The 20,767-nt window shown below is 34.9% G+C and overlaps 1 pseudogene; it reads left to right on the top strand.

Annotated features, from left to right (window-relative positions):
• The first annotated feature begins 9,639 nt into the window (after window positions 1-9,639).
• Window positions 9,640-10,201, top strand: LOC116012851 (annotated as a pseudogene).
• Window positions 10,202-20,767: the final 10,566 nt, after the last annotated feature.

Raw genomic sequence — 20,767 nt, 5'->3', positions numbered from 1 at the left:
GGGGTTGTGGGGTGAGATGAGAATCATTTGATCTTGTCAAGATCAACGTCTACGATTAACAAGAATTAAAAAAAAATGTTGTGACAATTTGGTTATTTTGCATCTAGGTCAAATTTAAGGTGCGTGATTTTTGTGCTTAATGTGCATGGTTTTTGTGTTGTGTGCTTAAGGTGCGTCAATTGTTAAAACTTAAGTGCGTCGATCTAAAGTTTTAGACTTTTAGGTACGTAGTTTTCCTTCTTAAGGTGCATGGTTTGTGTGTTTAGGTGCGTCAATTGTTGAAACTTAAGGTGCGTTGGCCTAAGGCTTTAGGTGCGTGGTTTCCTTTTTAAGATGCGTGATTTTTCTTCTTAAGGTGCGTTGTTTTCCTTCTCAAGGTGCTTTGTTTTTCTTCTTAAGGTGCGTTATTTTCCTTTTAAAGGTGCACCATTTTTACAATTTACATATGTCCCTAAATAATTATTCATTTAATTCGGACTCAAATAATCAAAATCTTCACAAATTTTTTGAGTAAAAAATAAATAAATAAACAAATAAAATCATATCCCTATCAACTTTCACCATTAGAATCTCAACCCAAACGCAATCCAGTCATAGCAATGCTTTGGCAGTATTTTTACAGTGGACTTTGTAGCATATGTAGAGATGTCGATAAATATATATATTAAAATAACTAATAAATAATCAAATACATAATGTGATAATCCATAAGCCAATAACAAATCATTTATACAATATACTAATTTTTTTTTGAGAAGAATATACTAATTTTTTAAAACTTGATTATATATATATATATATATATATATATATATATATATAGAAACCAATTTTGGTTTACAGTTGGTAAACTGTAAACCAAAATTGGTTTATAGTGTGTGTGTGTGTGTGTGTTGGCGGGCCCCCGCTAGCCCGCCAAGCCCGCGGGTCAGGCAGTGGCGGGCTAAAAAGCCCGCCAAAATACAGGCTCAAAATATCAAAGCTCGTCTCGTCCTTTTCGCGGGGCGGGGCGGGTAAACCCGGCGGGCTAAGTCCGTTTTGACGGCTCTAAGCATATATGATATTTTTCACCATTTCTTTCAATTTAAAGGTTTCTAATGTGTTTGGTTATGTTTTGTTCTTATTAATGTTGCTATGTAGACTGTAGGTTATGTAATTTTGGAGGACACTCGTTTTTTTAAAAATTTCATTAATTTGAGTCGTTGGTCTAGATTTGATTAACGACTCAAGTCTAACGACTTGCTAATGAAGACCAAGAGGACTCAAGGTCGAATACTGGAAGGGCCAATTCTCTTGAAGGTCGAATGTTTGAGCAGAACCATTCGAAGTTATGATTAAAGAATGATAAGGACAATAATTCTTATGAGCAGTCAAGACACGAGTAGTTATGAGGATAAGGTTAAAGACATTCTCTGATAACTCATCTTGTCCATGGTCTTGATTTTGTGGATGATCATTAACAAACAAACTCTAGGAAGCAATCCCAAAGAGCATTAAATGTTATGTCCTTTTTGTGAGACAAAAGACAAATGTCTGAACACAAAGTAGACAAACGGCTAAATAAAGTACTGACATCCACATTGCTCAATATTACCCAATGGGTATTGCACACTGGTTATAGGTTTTGAAATTTGACTTTCCTCCAACGGACAAATTTCACGCATATAAATACTCAAGCTCCCTCTCATTTGGAGCTGCTGGTTCATACGTGAAATGGGCTTATAACAAGCTCAAGAAACTTATAGTGTGCAAAATATTAAAAAAACTCGAAGCTCTCAATCCAGATTCTTAAGTGAAGTCTTGTGCTACTAAAGTGTTGATTCAAGAAGCTACAAGCCAAGATTTTCAAGTTGGAGAAAGTTCAATCATATACAACCAATCTCTACTTAGAAGAAGTATAAAGAGGCAGAGTAAATTTGGAAAAAGTTGAAAAACCTTCAAAAGCATAGCTGCCTGACTTTGTGATCAAAGGAGCACATTGGGAAGATATTGTACTATAATCGGATGTAATAGTGCAATCATTCACAAGTTGTGAAGAAGAGTGGAGTAGGCTTTGTTAATAGCCGAACCACTATAAAAACCCCTCTCTCTCTCTCTTCTACTCTCTTATTTACTATTTCATTAATTGCATAGCATACTCACGAACCAAGCCAAACATTTTCTTATCTATCAAAATAGTGCAAAGCAATTTAAAAGCTATCAACGACATTATTTCCGCTGCATAAAACTCTTAATCAAGCTTTCTTACTTGAAAAAGAATATTTCAAAATTGCTAGTGAATCTATTCACCCCCCCCCCCCCCCCCCCCCNCCCCCCCCCCCCCCCCCCCTCTAGACTCACTTTATCACCACTCGGGACAAACAGTCTGTGAAGAGGCAAAATTCGAATAATGTTTCCATTACAAAAACCATATACAATGCATGCCAAAAATTTTAGATGATGAAGAAAGCAGGTAAAACTCAAATGCAAGTTGGTATGTCTTTTTTACATGATAATGATTATGTGCATGAGAGCCGTACTAATAATGCAACAAATGATTTGGAAGGTTTGTTCTTTGTTCATCCTAAATCACTGGAGAAGTGGCATGCATTTCCACATATCTTGTTGATAGATGTGACATATAAAACAAATAGGTACTTGATACCCCTCGTCGAAATTGTTGGTGTAACTTCGACCAACATGACATTTTGCATAGCGTTCGCCTTCATTCACAAAGAGAATGAGCCCAATTATACTTGAACATTAAATTGTCTCAAAGCCACAATTGAGAGATGCATTACTCCACGTGTTATCGTCACAGATCGAGAGTTGGCATTGACGAAAGAATGCAAGAATGTGTATCTAGATGCTAAAGGATTACTTTTTAGATGACATATCTATAGAAATGTTTTGAGAAAGTGCAGGTCATCGATAACACAAGCCACCATTGTGATTTGTTCTACCAATCATGGAATGCATTAGTTGAGTCTCAGTCTCATGAAGCATATATGTCCCATTTAGCCCAACTAAAAATAGTTTTGCTTTACTTTCCAAGTATTATTAGATGTATATTTTAATACATTTTTATAATAAGGCATATTTGTGCAACTAATGCAATTATTCATATTTTCAGGTGTTTTTTGTTACATTGATGATAATTGGCTAAAATCGTACAAAGAAATGTTTGTATCTGTTTGGACTAATCAATTTTGGACATCACACCACGAACAGAGTCGAGAGTCAGCATGCCAAGTTAAAAAAAAATATTTGGAGTCATCATAGTCAGATTTGGAGACATCAATGCTTTATATCGACCGAGTCATTCAGTCATAAGACACATCAATCAAATCAAGTCTTGAACAAAGCAAAATTGTTATCCGACATCGGTTCAACACTTCACATTTTCATGAATTGCGTGGATACTACAGAAAATAATTAAAAATTATTATACTATCACAATTTGAAATAAAAATAAAAAAAGTAGTTTAAATAAATAATTAAAAATATTATAGGCAAAATTATTATACTATCTCAATTTGAAATAAATAATAAACATTTTAAATAAAAAACATAATGTTTGACTAACTTTAATGAAAGTGGTGCAAATAAATTCTATTTACACCACCTATAAAGCTATCAAACCTATCGAAGGGTAGTGTAAATAGAATTTAGGGTGCTACAAATAGAATTACCCTTAGAGAACACTAGTGTTGGAGCTAGAAAGTAAGTTGATTGGGGGCGAAGAAGCAAATGTAAAATGAATTCAAAACTGTTCAAAATATCAAATACGAATAACATTGTTCAAATACAAAATATCAAATACGAATAACATTGTTCAAATACAAAATATCAAATACGAATAACATTGTTCAAATACAAAATATCAAATACGAATAACATTGTTCAAATACAAAATATCAAATACGAATAACATTGTTCAAATACAAAATACATTATAAATAACAATAAAAGGTTTATGATGAACTACGTGATAATATTCCTCTATGCTCTCTCATATTTTGAAACCGTTGTAGAATTGCTTCATTTGAAACTTGATCAAAGAAACCTTTCTCAACATACGACACTAAGCAATCATGTAATAAATCATCACTCATCCGGTTGCGTAATGGGGTCTTGATTAACTTCATAGCAGAAAATGCTCTTTCCACACTAGCAGTTGCAACCGGTAAGATCAAAGACAACTTTAGAAGCAAATACACCAATGTAGAGTCCAAATGTTTTCCTATTTTTACCATTTTTTGAGCTAATTCATCAATACCATTCAAAGCATATAAAGCAGGATTAGAAGTTACATCAACCAAATAAGTTTGCAGTTGGTTATCTAGTAATTCAAATTCAATATCAGAAAAATCATTTGGGTATAACTATGACAATCGAACTAATTTATCCTTATCAAACATAGCAAATGAATTCCTTGGATCAAAACATGCCACGCACAAGAGCAAATTAGTATTCTTCTCATTGAAACAGTTGTTAGCTATTGGAGTTGTAGATCTAAGATTGCATAAAACCTTTCAACACGGTACTTATGAAGATGAGTCTTTTCTTCAACTTTACGGCGTGGTCTTCCTGGGACTAAATAAATGTAACTTCATCCAAATTAGGAATAGGAATTGCATGCTTGTTGCAAAATAGTGAAACTTCTTGTAAAAGAGCTTCCCACCCATCATCTCGCATCACTTGCAATTTTTTTTTAGACACCAACTAGTCTCATGGCATTCACAATGTTTTTATCTTTTTTTTTTCTGTAATGCATGCGACAAGTCATTGGAAATTTCTAAAACATCCTTCATTAAGTGCAACAAGAACACAAAATCAAAACATAAGATATGGTTCGATACTCTAAATGCTTCATGCCTTTGTTTTGAATCCTGTTTTATTTCATCAAGAACATCAATCACCAGAGAAAATAATTTCGCAATGCTCACAAGTGCACCATAATGAGACCCCCAACGTGTATTACAAGGACGACGTACAACTGTTTCTTGATTCAAACTAATTCTAGTTTCAATTGTGTCATCAGAAATTGAATCAATCAACATCTTTAATTATTTGTCTCGTAAGTTATCCCTGCGCTTATATGAAGCATATACAATGTTGCACAATTGCGAGACAGTGACAAAAAAATCTCCGACCTCAAAATTCTCCCTTGCAACACCCACAAGTGCTAGTTGTAGTTGATTGGCAAAACAATGAACATAAAAAACACTTGGACTCTTATTCATAATCAAAGTTCTAAGACCATTGAACTCACCTCACATATTATTTGTTCCATCCTTGAAATGCTTAATCCATGCCTTGTTAGAAGATCTTCAATGGCTACTTTAAGAGACATAGAAGTAGTGTCACGAACATGAGTAATTTTAAGAATACACTCAATAATATGCCCACTTGAATCCACATATCAAATAAACACAATCATCTGCTCTTTAATTGACACTATAAAAAATGCGAAAATAGCGACGGATAATTTCCGTCGCTAAACTGTTTAGTGACTGATTAGCGACGAATTTTATCCGTCGCTAAATTGAGTGTCGCTAGAATTTAGCGACGCATTTTTTTTCCGTTGCTAAAGTTAGCGACGGAAATATTCGTCACTACATTAAAAAAATCATTGTTATATTTCCTCGGCGACGGTTTCGACGCTGAAATTTGCGAGGGAATTACAACGGAATTTTTCGTTGCTAAATATAGCAACAGAATATCCGTCACAACACCCACAACGAAATTTTCCGACGCTGAAGTCTATCTTTACATCTAGCAACGGATATACACGTCGCTAAATTTAACTACGAATTTTTTTTGTCCATCGCTAAATTTTAAAAATTAAAAAAAAAAAATCTACCCACTAATTATTATCACATACCTTCGTTAAACTCAATCACAATTAATATCAAAACATTATAACTCAATCACAATAACAAAATACATTCAAACTTAATCACAATAACAAAAAACATTCAAACTCAATCACAATAACAAAAATATAGTAGTGTAATATTACATCGTTAGAAACAATACCAAATATATTAATATACATAATTTAATCATCTCCTATGTTTTCATCATTTGAATTAGCAGAATGTGTACTCAAATGATGAAAACACCTGAATATTAGGAACTAAATGCAAAAAACTTGATCAGTAACTTTGCATCCATTAAGACTACGAACAGTCGGCTCATCAACACCCTACAATATGGACTCTCTTGAGAAATATCCAAGTCCTACAACAAACAAATAGTTAAAATGTGCTACACAGATTTTAACTTCTAAATAGACTGAAATATTAAATAGGGAAAAGGGTTAAATTAGCCCTTGAACAATAGCTGAAAAGTCAATTAGGCCCCCGAACATTTAAAAAGTACAATTAGGCCCTTTAACATGTAAAATTGGGGCAAAAAACCCCAAAAATCGGTAAATGACCTACAATTTAGGGTTCAGGGGAAAATTAACCCCAAATGACTTGCAATTGCAGGTCATTTACCGATTTTTGGGGTTTTTTGCCTCAATTTTACATGTTAAAGGGCCTAATTGCACTTTTTAAATGTTCGGGGGCTTAATTGACTTTTCAGCTATTGTTCAGGGGCTAATTTGACCCTTTTCCCTATTAAATATTATGTGGTAGGGAAAGCATCTCAGGGATAACCCATAGTGCCACATTTACATAAAGGTCTATAGATATTCCATGAAACTTGAATCCCATCACAAGAACATGAGCATCAAGAACATGATGCAATTCCTCAATTTCATCCATCTATGAGAGCATTTTATGAAGCTCACTAAAAAAATCCTGCAAATCAAATAAAAGGTATTAATTATTAGTTCTGGAATGGTAAGCACACTTAATGTATACAAATACAAGAATCTTATCCTACTTCTCGAGTAGCATATCATGGTCTCAAACATAAGGTGTCTATATCTACACCAGGGCCATGTACCTATCAAAAGAAAAGGTTAAACTTTGACAGAGAAAGCTTACTCCTATATACAGCTGGCCAAATCCCGGGCCTGGGCCGGTCTTGGGCCTCGGTTAGCACAGATCGGGACCGGCCCATAGTATAGAGGTCCGGTCCCGTGCAGGGCCTAGCTCGGGCTAGGCCCGGAATTCTTAATATTTTTTTAAATATATAAATTTTTTATAAATTGAAGTATTTTGTGTGAAGTGAGATTTGAACCCTTAACATTATAATTATTAACTTAAGTTCTTTCCAACTAAGCTACTTAAACATTTTGATATATTAATAGACAATAATAGATTAATAGTTAATAAATATATAATTATATATACACAATTCACAGTACAACACTTCTCCAAAACTAATATATTTGTTAAAAATAATATTTTAATTATTAATCTCAAAATTAAAATTAACATGATATTCTACTAGACTAAAATTTATAAAAGACATTAATATCATTTAAATTTTTAGTCTTTTACTATTAAAATTTTATATATGACTTAATATTATTTGATAACTTTTAAATATTATAAAATGTATTATAGTTTATAAAGTTCATTTGATTTTTACTCACTAAATTAGGTTAGATTAATAAATTAAAAATTTATAAAATATTTTTAAATTGGGTTTGCTCTTAATATTAAGAAACATTAAGATGCCTACGTATCCTCAACAACTTAGAGGAATCAAAACCCACGTAGTTCTTTATTTTTATAATTATTTAGAAAAATAATTGGGCTTGCTCTTAATATTGTAAAAAATTAAGATGCCTACGTATCCTCAATAATTTAGAGGAATCAAAGCCCTCGTAGTTCTTGGTACGTACCTCATTGGATTAGCTCATTTTCATTCTTGATCGGAAGTACCGGCGGAGGTTGCACGAGAACTAGCAATAGGTGTGGTTTCACTTGATGTATCCATGGCCAACCATTCATCTATGTCATCGTCTTCCATTAGTGCAAGTTGATCTTGAGTGCGCTCTTCGGCAGCGTCCCAATCCTTCTTCAGATTTTGGCCGTTGCACATTGCAGGGCTAATAGTTTTAGCCTTTTAGGCCAGCTGCCACATTGTGGCAGCTGGCCAAAATTAATTTAAATTTTTTTTTTTTATAAATTGTAATTTAGCCATGGCAGCAAAGCTGCCATGCTTTGCTGCCATGGCTGCACTTTCCCGGGCCTGGGTCGTGCCTGGGCCGGTTAGGGGCCTGGGCCGTGCTTGGGCTTGGGCCCTGGGCCGGTTCCGTGCCGGGCCCCGAATTTTTTTTTACAGGACCTGAACCGGCCCTTAATAAGCCGGTTCCGGTTCGAGCTAAGCCTGGCCCAGGCCCAATAAGGCCCGGGCCTACTTTTTTCCGGGTCGATTCAGGGTTGGTTCGACCTTGAACCGGCCCGTGGCCACCTTTACTCCTATAGCAACTTTGACGTAAAATGTCCTTGAGAAATAGATAATATCACATTTGCAGTTCCATAGATTGTAATTTCTCTGTTTTTCAATAAAATATACTTTTTCCAACAAAATAAATTAACAAGAATGCATAATATTTGCAATTTAAGAAAATAACAGTCGGCAATCGGCGTTGGCGATGGCGATGGGTAGAGGAGGGCGGCAGTTGGAGGCTTAGGTTTGGGCGATTGAAGAAGATTACAATGTTTAAAAAAACAAGCTGCAACCTAATACTACTTTTACATTTAGCCAGGGATTCAAATTTCAATGCTAAGTTTTATTAAAAATTCCCGCTTCCCATTTTTACGCCAAAATAATCCCGCTCATAAAACTTAGTGACGGATTCTAAGATCCGTCGCTAAGTTTTATTAAAAAAAAGTCCAATCTTCCAGTAATATAAATGCCAAAATAAACCCGCTCATAATACTAGCGACGGATCTTAAGATCCGTCACTAGTATTATATACACTATATATTTTCGCATTTTAATGTTAGCGATGGATATGGAATCCGTCGATACCTAGCAACGGATCAAAAATTCCGTCGCTATATAGCAACGGAAAATAACATCCGTCGCTACGTCGCAAAAAAATAAATCCGCGATATAAAACTTAGCGACGGATGTTTATTTTCGTCGCTAATCTGTAGCAATTAAAAGAGTTAAATACCGTTTTGGTCCCTCGACTATAGCGAAAGTATCAAATTGGTCCCCGACAATTATTTTTAGCCGATTAAATCCTCAAGTATTGATTTTTTGTCCGATTTAGTCCTCCGTCAGTTTGAATGTTAACTGGCCGTCTCTTTTAAGGACAAAATAGGACTTTCACTCTTTTTGTCCGATTTAGTCCTCTGACTTTCACTCTTTTTCCTCATTTCGCCACCTCCGCCATCATGGGTCGCATGGAGAGTCACGGTAAGGGTATTTCATCTTCAGCTCTTCCATACAAGCGAACCCCTCCCAGTATGTCAAGATCTCTTCCCAAGATGTCGAAGATAACATCAGTAAGTTCGTCAAGAGGGGTATGACTTCTTCTCAGATTGGTGTTATTCTCCGGGATTCACACGGAATTGCTCAGGTGAAGAGTGTCACTAGAGGTAAGATTCTCCGCATCCTCAAAGCTCATGGACTTGCTCCTGAGATTTTAGAGGATCTTTCCTTTCGCGCCAAACCCTCAGAGTGCGCAATGTGCTTAAAGCTCCGTTTTCACTTCAATTCCAGTGTTTCTTCGAAGTCGACATGACGAACGGCCACATGTTCAACAATATCACTCTCGGTGGCCGTGGAGGCACGAACTCTGGGCAACTTAAGGTTCATGCAGGGGATATTCTGTGGAAGAAGCTGGGTGGTGGTAAGGCGGTGGAAGTAGACAAGTCTGATATCGCTAGGCTTACCTGTATGAAGGTTCCTCGATCTAATCAGCTTGGTGTTCGGATTAAGGATAGTTTTTATTATAAGTTCACTAGTTTTCATGGCCAGGATGTTTCAAGCCAGACAGCTTTTTTCCATTAACTCTTATGGAATAACCCCTGAGGAGAAGCAACTCTCTGTGAATGGAAAAAACTGGGGAGAAGTTGATCTAACTGGGAATATGCTTACTTTTCTTGTTGGTTCTAAGCAAGCATTTGAGATATCACTAGCTGATGTCTCACAAACATATCTTCAGGGGAAAAATGATGTCATGTTGGAGTTTCATGTAGATGATACAATTGGAGCAAATGAGAAAGATTCATTATTGAGGGAAATAAGTTTTCATATACCTCATTCAAAAGATACAATTATGTTGTTCGGCAATTCATAATAGCTATTTGGGAATAATGTTTTTCTAAAAAAAAAAAAGAAAAAAAAGGAAGAAGATCCACTTTCATCTCTCTGTAGCATAGAGAAGAATTTACTTCAACTTCTCTCATCCAATCCAGCGGCAGCGACAGTTGTATTGTCTACCCCACCGACCAAAAAGACCGTCAAAGCAAGGTTTGCATCGCTAGGGAAACTCGAGACCGCTGTGTGCGGTTGTCGCTGAACACCGCAATCCAGTTTTACGATGTTCACGACCGGCTGGATACGACCGACCCCAGTAAGGCCATTGATTGGTTGATGAAGGAGACGAAAGCTGAGATTGAAGCTCTTAACGCTACAACTGCGATGAACCAGTAGCCAAAAGAAGAAGAAGAAGAGTGAAAGTCCTATTTTGCCCTTAAAAGAGACGGACAATTAACACCCAAATTGACGAAAGACTAAATCGGACAAAAAATCAATACTTGAGGATTTAATTGGGTAAAAAATAATTATCGATGACCAATTTGATACTTTCGCTATAGTCGAGGGACCAAAACGGTAATTAACTCCAATTAAAATTATCAAATTTGTTCGCGAAAAATCCGTTGCTAATATGCCTCAATTTTTTGTGGGATAATTTACCGCTAATATTAGCTACGTATTTAACGACAAAACTCTTCTGTCACAAAATCGTCGCTAATCCGTCACTAATTGTCATTTTTTGAAAAAATAAATAAATTTGTCCCTAAGTCGTCGCTATTCCGTCGTTAAAATAGTAACGGAATGAATCCGTCGCTATTTTCGCTTTTTTTTTTTTGTAGTGTGATATATCTCTCGACTCATCAACTATTATTGCAAATAGATCTTCACAAAGATCATTGATTATTATTTGAGTTATCTCACTTGCAATCGCATTAGCTATATCTTTTTGAATGCAAGGAGCAGCCATTTTGTGATTTTCAGGTGCATTTTGCATCACTACTTTGGCAATATTTTCATTATTATCCGCAAGGAGCTTCAAAGTCTCAAGAAAGTTTCCTCGATTTAGTGAGGCGATGCATTCATCATGACCACGAAAAGCAAGTCCTTGCCTTAAAAGAAATCGGATGATGCATTTTACTGATGAAGTTAATCGAACACGGTAGTTTTGTTTTGTTTGTTCCGATTGTTTTGATACACAAACTTGTATGTGCTGCTCTTGAGTCATTAAGTTTCGACAAGTTTGTACGTTCCTTGAGTGAGAACTATTATGATTACCAACATGTGCACACAACCTTTCCGACCCTTTTTTCCAATTGTTGAATCCTTCTGAAACAAATGACTCTCCTCCTGCTTGTAATCAATTGCTTTCATCCTTGAATAGATAACAACATAAACAATATGCTGCATCTTCTAATACACTATACTCCAACCAATTACTATGATCTTTGAACCAATTAGGATTAAATCTTCTATTAACACCTGTAATCACTCTAATAGGAAAAACGTGGTTTTTTGGTTGATAAGGACCCTTTTGTAGATATCTTCGTCGCACAATATGTCTATCATTAATATGATATTCATAAATATTTTTTCTTTTAGTTGGATCAACTTCAAGTTCATCTATGTTAACTTTAATGCGAGGCCTTGTATTTAACACTTCGTGACTACCTTGACTAGATGAATCCTCAAAAGTTGATTTTCTTTTAAAGAATTTTTCCATAACTATCAACAAATCAGTAAATCACTAATTATCAAATCAACATTATATCCATTTTATCAATTAAGTGAATAATCAACAATTACAAAATAACACCTAAATAATCAACATTAACAGAATAACACCTAAATAATCCACACTAAATATTCCACATTAATCCATAGCATTTGAACACCAAATATAGGCATATACATTGGCAGACAGCAGACAGGCAGTGAACAATTAAACAAATAGCAATCACTAATTAGCAGTAAATTAGGACAATTAGGGCAAAGATTATCAGCAAGACAACAACTAGTATCAACTATAAATTGGATTAGGGCAACTTCAAAATTAGGGAAATTAATGAAAGAAAGAAATTAGGGCAAACAAACTTGGGTTGGGCGACTGGACGGTGGCGTCGGCGAGGCGGTTGCGGTGGCGACGTGGTGGATTGGACACAGACACACAGACGCAGTGGGAGGCGATGGGTGACTCCACGACTAGGGGTGAGCGTCGGTCGGTTTCGGTCGGTTTTCGGTTAATAACCGAAATAACCAAAAAATATTATGAAACCTTATAACCGATCAAAACCGACCGATTAATATGCATAACCGACATAACCGAAACCGACGATTATCGGTCGGTTTCGGTCGATTTTGTTTAACCGACAAGTCCAATTCAAGAAAGTGTGAGACTGTACAGGGACTACAAGTGCACAGGGCCTATGTAGTAAGCTAAGTATTATTAAAATCATAGAGAGTGGAAGCTTTGGACTTGTTAAAATCCCCAAAATGGCCAAGAGTGAAGTCTTTGCCGTCGGCGACCATGCGTCTCCTTCCTCCTCACGGCCATGGTAATCCTATCACACCGTTTATACCAACGCCAAAGCCTGTACTACCACTACAACTCTGTAATTTTGTAAATTATAGTTTTCTTTGATTTTTGTTGTTAAAGTCGTAGAATTGGCGAAGTGGGTTTCAATGTGGTGATTTTTTCTTTAATAATTTGGGGGTGAAATTGTAGGGATGGAAGTGGTGGACAAGGAAAAAGTGCAGAGAATAGTTTATGAAATGAGCAAGGGCCAAAGTATTTTGAGAATTGAACTAGGAGCGCAAGAAGGTTTATATGAAGCAGAAAATTGAAAACATGCGTGCCCAGTGTTTAAAACTAACTAAAGCTTATTTAAAAAAAAAACTCACTAAAGCTGATATATCTCATTACTAGTAGGGCAGTAGGTAGACTAATTCTTAAATGTTTTTCTTTTTGGACTCCTTAATTTTAGTAATTGCATATGCTTTATGGTGTTTACAACTTGCTGAAAAAAAAAATATTTAGAGCTGGAAGCCATGCGTGATTTGTCAAGGATTTGGATACATGTAGTCATGTAGATATGTCACCTGATTAAGTAATTATTATTTATTGGACTTAGCTTGGGTACTAGACCTCATTTTTATATAAATTAAGCCTCGGTTTTTCGGTCGGTTATCGATTTTTTTATGAAAAACTGATAACCGACCGAAAAACCGAAATAACCGACTTTTTTTGAACTGTATAACCGAAACCGAACCGATAACCGAAAATTTCGGGCGGTTCGGTTATCGGTGATCGATTTTTCGATCGGTCCGGTTATTTTGCTCACCCCTATCCACGATTGGGCGAGGGCCAAGGGCTGAGGCAGAGGCGGTGGCGTGGTGGCGTGGTGGCGTCGGTGAGGGGGTGGCCGGTGGCCGATGGCATCGTGGTGGACTGGATGTAGTGGGACTGTGGGAGGTGATTGGCTATGGCGAGGGAGAGAGCGAGATGCGCAGAGGAGAGCTAACAAATGAAAAAAAATTATATATATAAAACAACCCCAAAACGACATCGTTTTGGGGTTGTATAATTTTGGACAGTGGGGGCAGCTGCCCCCTCTGCCCCCATTCTCCCTCCGCTGGTGGAGAACACAATTGTCCCCTTTAAGGTTGTCCTTATTTCAAAATGTTGTTAATTGCAAAATGATGTGGACTATGAAGTGGCTTTTAAAATTTATTTTTGTTTAACTTTGCAAACCTATTTTGTGTACTTTTTATTTAATTTATTTATTATTGTAAATTTGATGATGTGAAAGTGGGATCCATTTTTTAAAGTGAGAGAATATTGCAGGGATAAGAATATCGCCGCTAGTGAGACTCGATCCCTTGGTCTTTCTCCCAAACTTTACTCCTGTGACCAATTGAGTTGTCAATGCAAGCAGGGATAAGTAGGGATGTCAATCGGGCCAGCCCTGTCGGTTTTGGGCCAGCCCTGTCGGGTTGTCGGGCTTATCGGATTCGAGTTGTCGGTTAATTATTATTTTAATCTCGGATTCGGGTTAGCCCTAACCCTAACCTTCGGGTTGTCGGGCTTATCGGGCGGGTACCATTTGAACTAAAATCGAAAATGAATACTTACATTCGATAAAACGGGTCAAGTCGTCAACCGGATCCGGATTCGTTAGAACGGGTCAACCGAATGAGCATTGAACACATTAAAATTTAACAAATGCAATTGCAACTGTTTGGTTTCGGTTCGAATTTAATTCGGTTCGGTTTAAGATCCCCATATTTTAACATTTCCTAGGCGACAAGACGGCCAAGGGGTGTCGCGACTTAACGTGACGTCGTAATAACTATGCACGAAACATCACATAACCCAAATCCAAAATCTAATATCTAAATATTACATACCAACATAACAAATTAACAATTTATAGGTGAGTTCATCTTTAGTATTTTTTTTTATTACTAGGTACATTTTTAAATAAAATTTTAATAAATAAATAAATATATATATATATATATTATTTATAATATGAAATTATTTATTTATTAATTACATGTAATATATATTTATATTTATATATTTATTAAAATTTTATTTAAAAATGTACCTAGTGATAAAAAAAATACTAAAGATGAAATCACCTATAAATTTCAAGTATATTATGTTTCACATCACTATTTTTTTTTGAGTACTAATGACTCAAACAGTTGCCTCCACTGAGGAGGGCTCGAACCCACTTCCATCATCCATGTGGGAGTGTTAACCGGGACACCGGATGCCACTAGACCACAAGGTCTTTGGCAAGGTTGTCCTCATTTGATTTTGTGAAAGTGAGAGAATACTGCAGGGATAGAAATATCGCAGTTAATGAGACTCGATCCATTGGTCTTTCTCTCAAACTTTACTCCTGTGACCAGTTGAGCTGCCAATGAAGGCAGGGATACCAGAACGGTTTTCAAGTGGCTATAGTTGGTCTAGGACAGTAGTGATTATCGGTTTGTGATTGAGAGCAATTCTAAATGGTTGAACAATTGGGAGGCTCTTCCCTATATGGTGCGGTGCATAAACCGAAAATCAGCGGCATTTAAGTTCATGTGTTTAGATAACACAATTGACCCCTTTAACATAATTGAGGTTTTCAAGTGTATGATATGATATTCATTCAACTACAAAATACTATATATGACATATACTTACACATCAACAAAATGGAAAAACAAAACCCCAAAAGGAGTGATCGAGTGGATTCTTAGAGTTCACAATACAATAAACTAACAACATTTTACATTAAACAAACTCATTATAAAATAATATATCGGTGTGTATACATTCACATACATACATTATTAATCTTGAAATTTCACTTCTTAAATCATAGTTTTCTGCATCAAAAGTGGATCAGTCTCGAACTGCAGTAGTATACTTGTGCCCAACGCCGGGACTTGGACCGGAATACTTAATTCCTCCGTCGCCGGGAAATGCATGGCCTACGCCAGGACTGGGTCCATCCTTGACAGACGCTAGATCATCAGTTAAGCACTTCAATGTCCACCCATTTCCTCCGCCGCCGCCGGCGGAGCTGTGGATCTTCAAGATACTGAGCGGACGAGCTTCTACCATACGCAGAACACCCAAGCTACTGATGACTAAAACTACGAGTAAAACAAAGCTGAAAGATTTAAGATTAAGGCCCTCCATCATTTCCAGCTAGCTACTCTACTTGGTTTTGTATTATCGTACTATGTTCGACCTTGTACAGCATATCGACAAGAATGCTTGATCAATTTATAGTAATGCAAAAACCCCTTTTTTCAATTCCTTAGACAAATGTTTTTTGACTGCTGACACTTGAGGAGGCTCGTTCGTTGTTCAAAGTAAGCCAACGTGAGTAATAATGGAGAAAAAAAAGAATATATACGTAGCAGGGAAGTTGCAAGGGAGCTTCTTGTTTTTAGCCACGAAAGAAAATAGGTCACTATTGTTTTTTTTTCCCTCCTTTCCCAACATTAAAATATTAAAATAGTTATTGGATCAAACGAAAACAAATTCTTTGAAAAAAATAATAATAATCAATAATTTCGACTTTACATCTGAAAAAATCAAACATATCATCATATCAATTTTAAAAAAAAACGGTAACATTTTTGTAAATATCATCAACTTTACTGTGCAACTTAAAACGCTATACTTTGCACTTCTTAGTATTTTTCAGAAATGCACATTTTGTTATTACAAAGTACACGTTTAGTATTTATAAATAACATTTTGTAAAATGCAAAAATACAATGTACTTAGGGTTTGAATTTTAGAATGTATGATGAGTTTTTTAGTTTTATTTGATTTAGGGGTCCAATGTTTACATTTTACAAATTAACAATTATGATTAAAGTTTAATATTTAGTTATTTATTTATTTTTTAAAGTTATTCAAAAATACACATTTAATTGTTATAGAGTGAGAGTATAGTGTTAAAAATTGCATGGTAAATTTGATGATAATTATCAAAATGTCACTGCATTATATATATATTTTTAATTTGATATGATCCATCTAATTTTTACAAATCTAAGACTGAGATTGGTTTTTAGTTTTATCTTGAGGGTGTGTTTTCATGGGATCCTAAAAGATATATATATATATATATATATATATATATATATATGAGTTTATTACCAAAATGGTCCCTCGACTATTGCGAAATTACCAATTTGGTTCTCAATAATTTTTCGTGCCCAATTAAGTCCCTCGACTTTGAAAATTTTAACCAATTTAGTCCTCCGATTATTTTGCCGTTAAACATCCGTTAAATAGGGATCAAATTGGTAATTTTGCTATAGTCAATGGGCTAAATTGGTAATTAATTTTTCACTAAAATGGTCCATTGAATATAGAAAAATTAAGAATTTGGTCCCGATTTAACGGATGTTTAACGGTAAAATAAACGGAGGACCAAATTGGTTAAATTTTTCAAAGTCGAGGGACTTAATTGGGCACGAAAAATTGTTGAGGACTAAATATGTATATATATATATACACATATATATATATATATACATATATATATATATATATATATATATGTGTGTGTGTGTGTGTGTGTGTGTGTGTGTGTGTGTGTTTGTGTGTGTGTTTGTGTGTGTGTGTGTGTGTGTTTGTGTGTGTGTTTGTGTGTGTGTGTGTGTGTATATACAAATTTTTGTGCATTAATGAATGAGTTTACAATTTGAACAGAAACAAAATTAACACGAGTGCACACCTTTAAAACCTCGGACAATACATAAGTGCACACACAAGAACATAGGTGTGCACATATGAAGCCAAAAATAATAACAACAGACAACTACTTGACATAAATGACGACATGCACACTAACAAACCAACAGTGCACTTGATGTTCGATTCAGTGCACACTATAACCAACATACTTGGATTAAATGTGCAAATTGAAATAGAAGCACACACAACCTTGGAATGCACTTAACACTACAATACAGTGCATACATACCACATACTTTAGCCCCTAGACGCACACATTTTCAGAAGCACATGAATCTATACTAGAGTGCACACTAATGGAATATAAAGTGCACATGTATATGGAATTAGAAGTACACAATCCTACAAAAAAATATACTTCCTAAAATCATGCATAACATTAACAAATAATAATATCAAGATTCTAAATTCATACAAAATTAATCCCTAATTCTCTTGTGGAGAGGGATTCTCTTGTGTAGTGTGTGTGGGGGGAAAAGTTCATATAGCCGCTATTTGAAGGTGCATGCTTTCTTAGATGTGAAGCTAGCTTGCCTTATGCACTAGCCACTAACTTAGGTTGCTAATAATTGATTGGTTTAAACCAAGAGAGTCATAAATAATTCTCATGAGAAGTTAAATTTTATACATTGTGATTATCGAACACAATATATATTATATAGTATAATTGAACAGAGAACAGAGAAGCAATTCGTTTGGATGACGAAAGAAATCTAAAACCACTGCATGAGGATATGCAGGAAGTAAACACACTCTTGTGATCCTAACCGACAAAGGATCACAATTCACAAGGAGAGAAACTAACTTAAGTTGCTCATAGTTCACACATCAAATAAGAAGGTGAATTGGTAATTCCACCATACGTACAGTAAGTCAAATTTAATGAATTAATCCCTTTGCTATTCATGCAAAATCAAAATGTCTAAATTCACCAACTGTATATAATTAATAAAGTCACGATTAAAAGGATTTTAATTTTCCTTTCTAAAAAAAAAAAAGGATTTTAATTTTCCTAAATATATAGTTATTTTAGTTAGTCAAACTTCAACGAGTGCATATGGTTGTTGGCAACAAATTGAGCCTAGCACATGTTCAAATGTTACAACTAATAATCTAATATTCAATTTTATTCAGTTTTTCCTTTTACCTTTTAGTCAAAGTTTTTAATTTGTCCATTGATTTTAATTTTAATTTGAAACGTTTAAATTTAATAATTACGTAACAAAGTTATTTTAAAATTTGTAACTTTACAAAATATTTAAAAAATAACGCGACTCCTGTTGTGAAGATTATATTTGAGGGTAGAATAGTAGAAAATTAAGGGTCACACTTGTGTGAGACCGTCTCACGGATCTAAGATTCGTGAGACGGGTCGGATTTTTTGTTATATGGGTTAATCACATGCCATCAACAATCTCACGCACGCTCCTCTCTGTTTCTCTCTTTGCTTCTACGACATGCGATTTCTTCTTCTGGTTCCATCGACCTCCGCCTTCTCCAATCTCATCCTCCGGCTCCACTTCCTCTTCCTATGACCGCATTATCTGCCTCCACCTCCTCTGACTTCATCCTCCGGCTCCATCTCTTCCGAGCCTGTCCTCTTCCTATGTCCTTTGACCTCATTGGTTTTCCACCTCCACCTTCCTTCGAACTCTGCCTCTAACTCCATCTCTTCTGAGTTTCTCTCCATCTCATTGGTTTCCATCTCTTCCGAGCCTGTCCTCTTCCTATGTCCTTTGACCTCATTGGTTTTCCACCTCCACCTTCCTTTGAACTCTGCCTCTAACTCCATCTCTTCTGAGTTTCTCTTCATCCCATCCCCTTCGCCTCCTCATACTGTATTCCCCTAACAATCATGAAACTGATGAAACAAATCCATTCCACCAACATTCTTCCCATCATCTTCCTTGTAATACTCATAATCAATTCCACAAACAAATTCATTCCACCAACAAATACAGTAATGAGGACTAAAACAATACTCATACTCATTCATCGGAGTTTTTTACAATCTAAATAGTATTAATTTTGTCAATTAATTTTAAACAACTCGTAAGAGTAAGCTCAGGAATGGACTTGAAATTTAGAGTCGTAGTAGTCATGCCATATTTTGCTTAGAGTCGTAGTAGTCATGCTACATTTTGCTATAAAGTAATACATTATATATATATATATATATATATATATATATATATATAAAGTATTATATATGATTCTTAAAGTATGGTATATAAGGTTTAAAGTATTGATTATATATGTTTTAGATTTGTGCTAGGAAGTATTACATTTAAGGTTTAAAGTATTAAATATGCATGCCTACCTTAAATTGGGTATTAGATGAATGCTAGGAAGTATTATATTTATGTTATAAAGTATAATATTTAATGTTTAAAGTATTGATTATATATGTTTTAAATTTGTGCTATGAAGTATTACATTTAGGCTATAAAGTATTGTGTTTGAGGCATAAAGTATTAAATATATACATACATTAAATTGTGTATTAGATTTGTACTATGAAGTATTACATTTAGACTATAAAGTATTGTGTTTAAAACTTAAAGCATTAAATAGATTTACCTTAAACTACGTATTAGATTTACGTTATAAAGTGTTATATTTAGGCTATAAAGTATTGTGTTTAAGACTTAAAGTATTAAATATATCCACCTTATACTGTGTATTAGATTTGTACTATGAAGTATTATATTTAGGCTATAAAGTATTGTGTTTAAAGTTTAAAGTATTAAATATATCTATCTTAAACTAACTGTATATCAAGTCGCATAAAGAAGTTGTGGGCTAAACCCTTAATCGTTAAACCCTAGACTATAAAGTATTTTGTTTAAGGCTTAACGTATTAAATATATCTACCTTAAACTGTATACTATATTTGAGCTATGAAGTATTAAATTTAGACTGTAAAGTATTGTGTTTAAGGCTTAAAGTATTAAATATATCTGCCTTAAATTGTATACTAGATTTGGGCTATGACGTATTACATTTAAGCTAAGTATTGTGTTTAGACTATAAAGTATTGTGTTTAAGGCTTAAAGTATTAAATATATCCACCTTAAAAATCTTAAACTATGTACTAGATTAGTGCTATGAAGTATTGCATTTAGGCTATAAAGTATGGTGTTTAAGGCTTAAAGTATTAAATATATTTATCTTAAACTGTGTACTAGATTAGTGCTATGAAGTATTACATTTAGACTATAAAGTATTGTACAATGTTTAAGACTTAAAGTATTGAATATATCGACCTTAAACTGCATGTGTACTAGATTAGTGCTATGAAGTATTACATTTAGATTATAAAGTATAGGT

Source organism: Ipomoea triloba, chromosome 3 (genome assembly GCF_003576645.1).
Source record: "Ipomoea triloba cultivar NCNSP0323 chromosome 3, ASM357664v1".
NCBI classification, from domain to species: Eukaryota; Viridiplantae; Streptophyta; class Magnoliopsida; order Solanales; family Convolvulaceae; genus Ipomoea; species Ipomoea triloba.
This window is presented reverse-complemented; position numbering and strand designations above follow the sequence as displayed.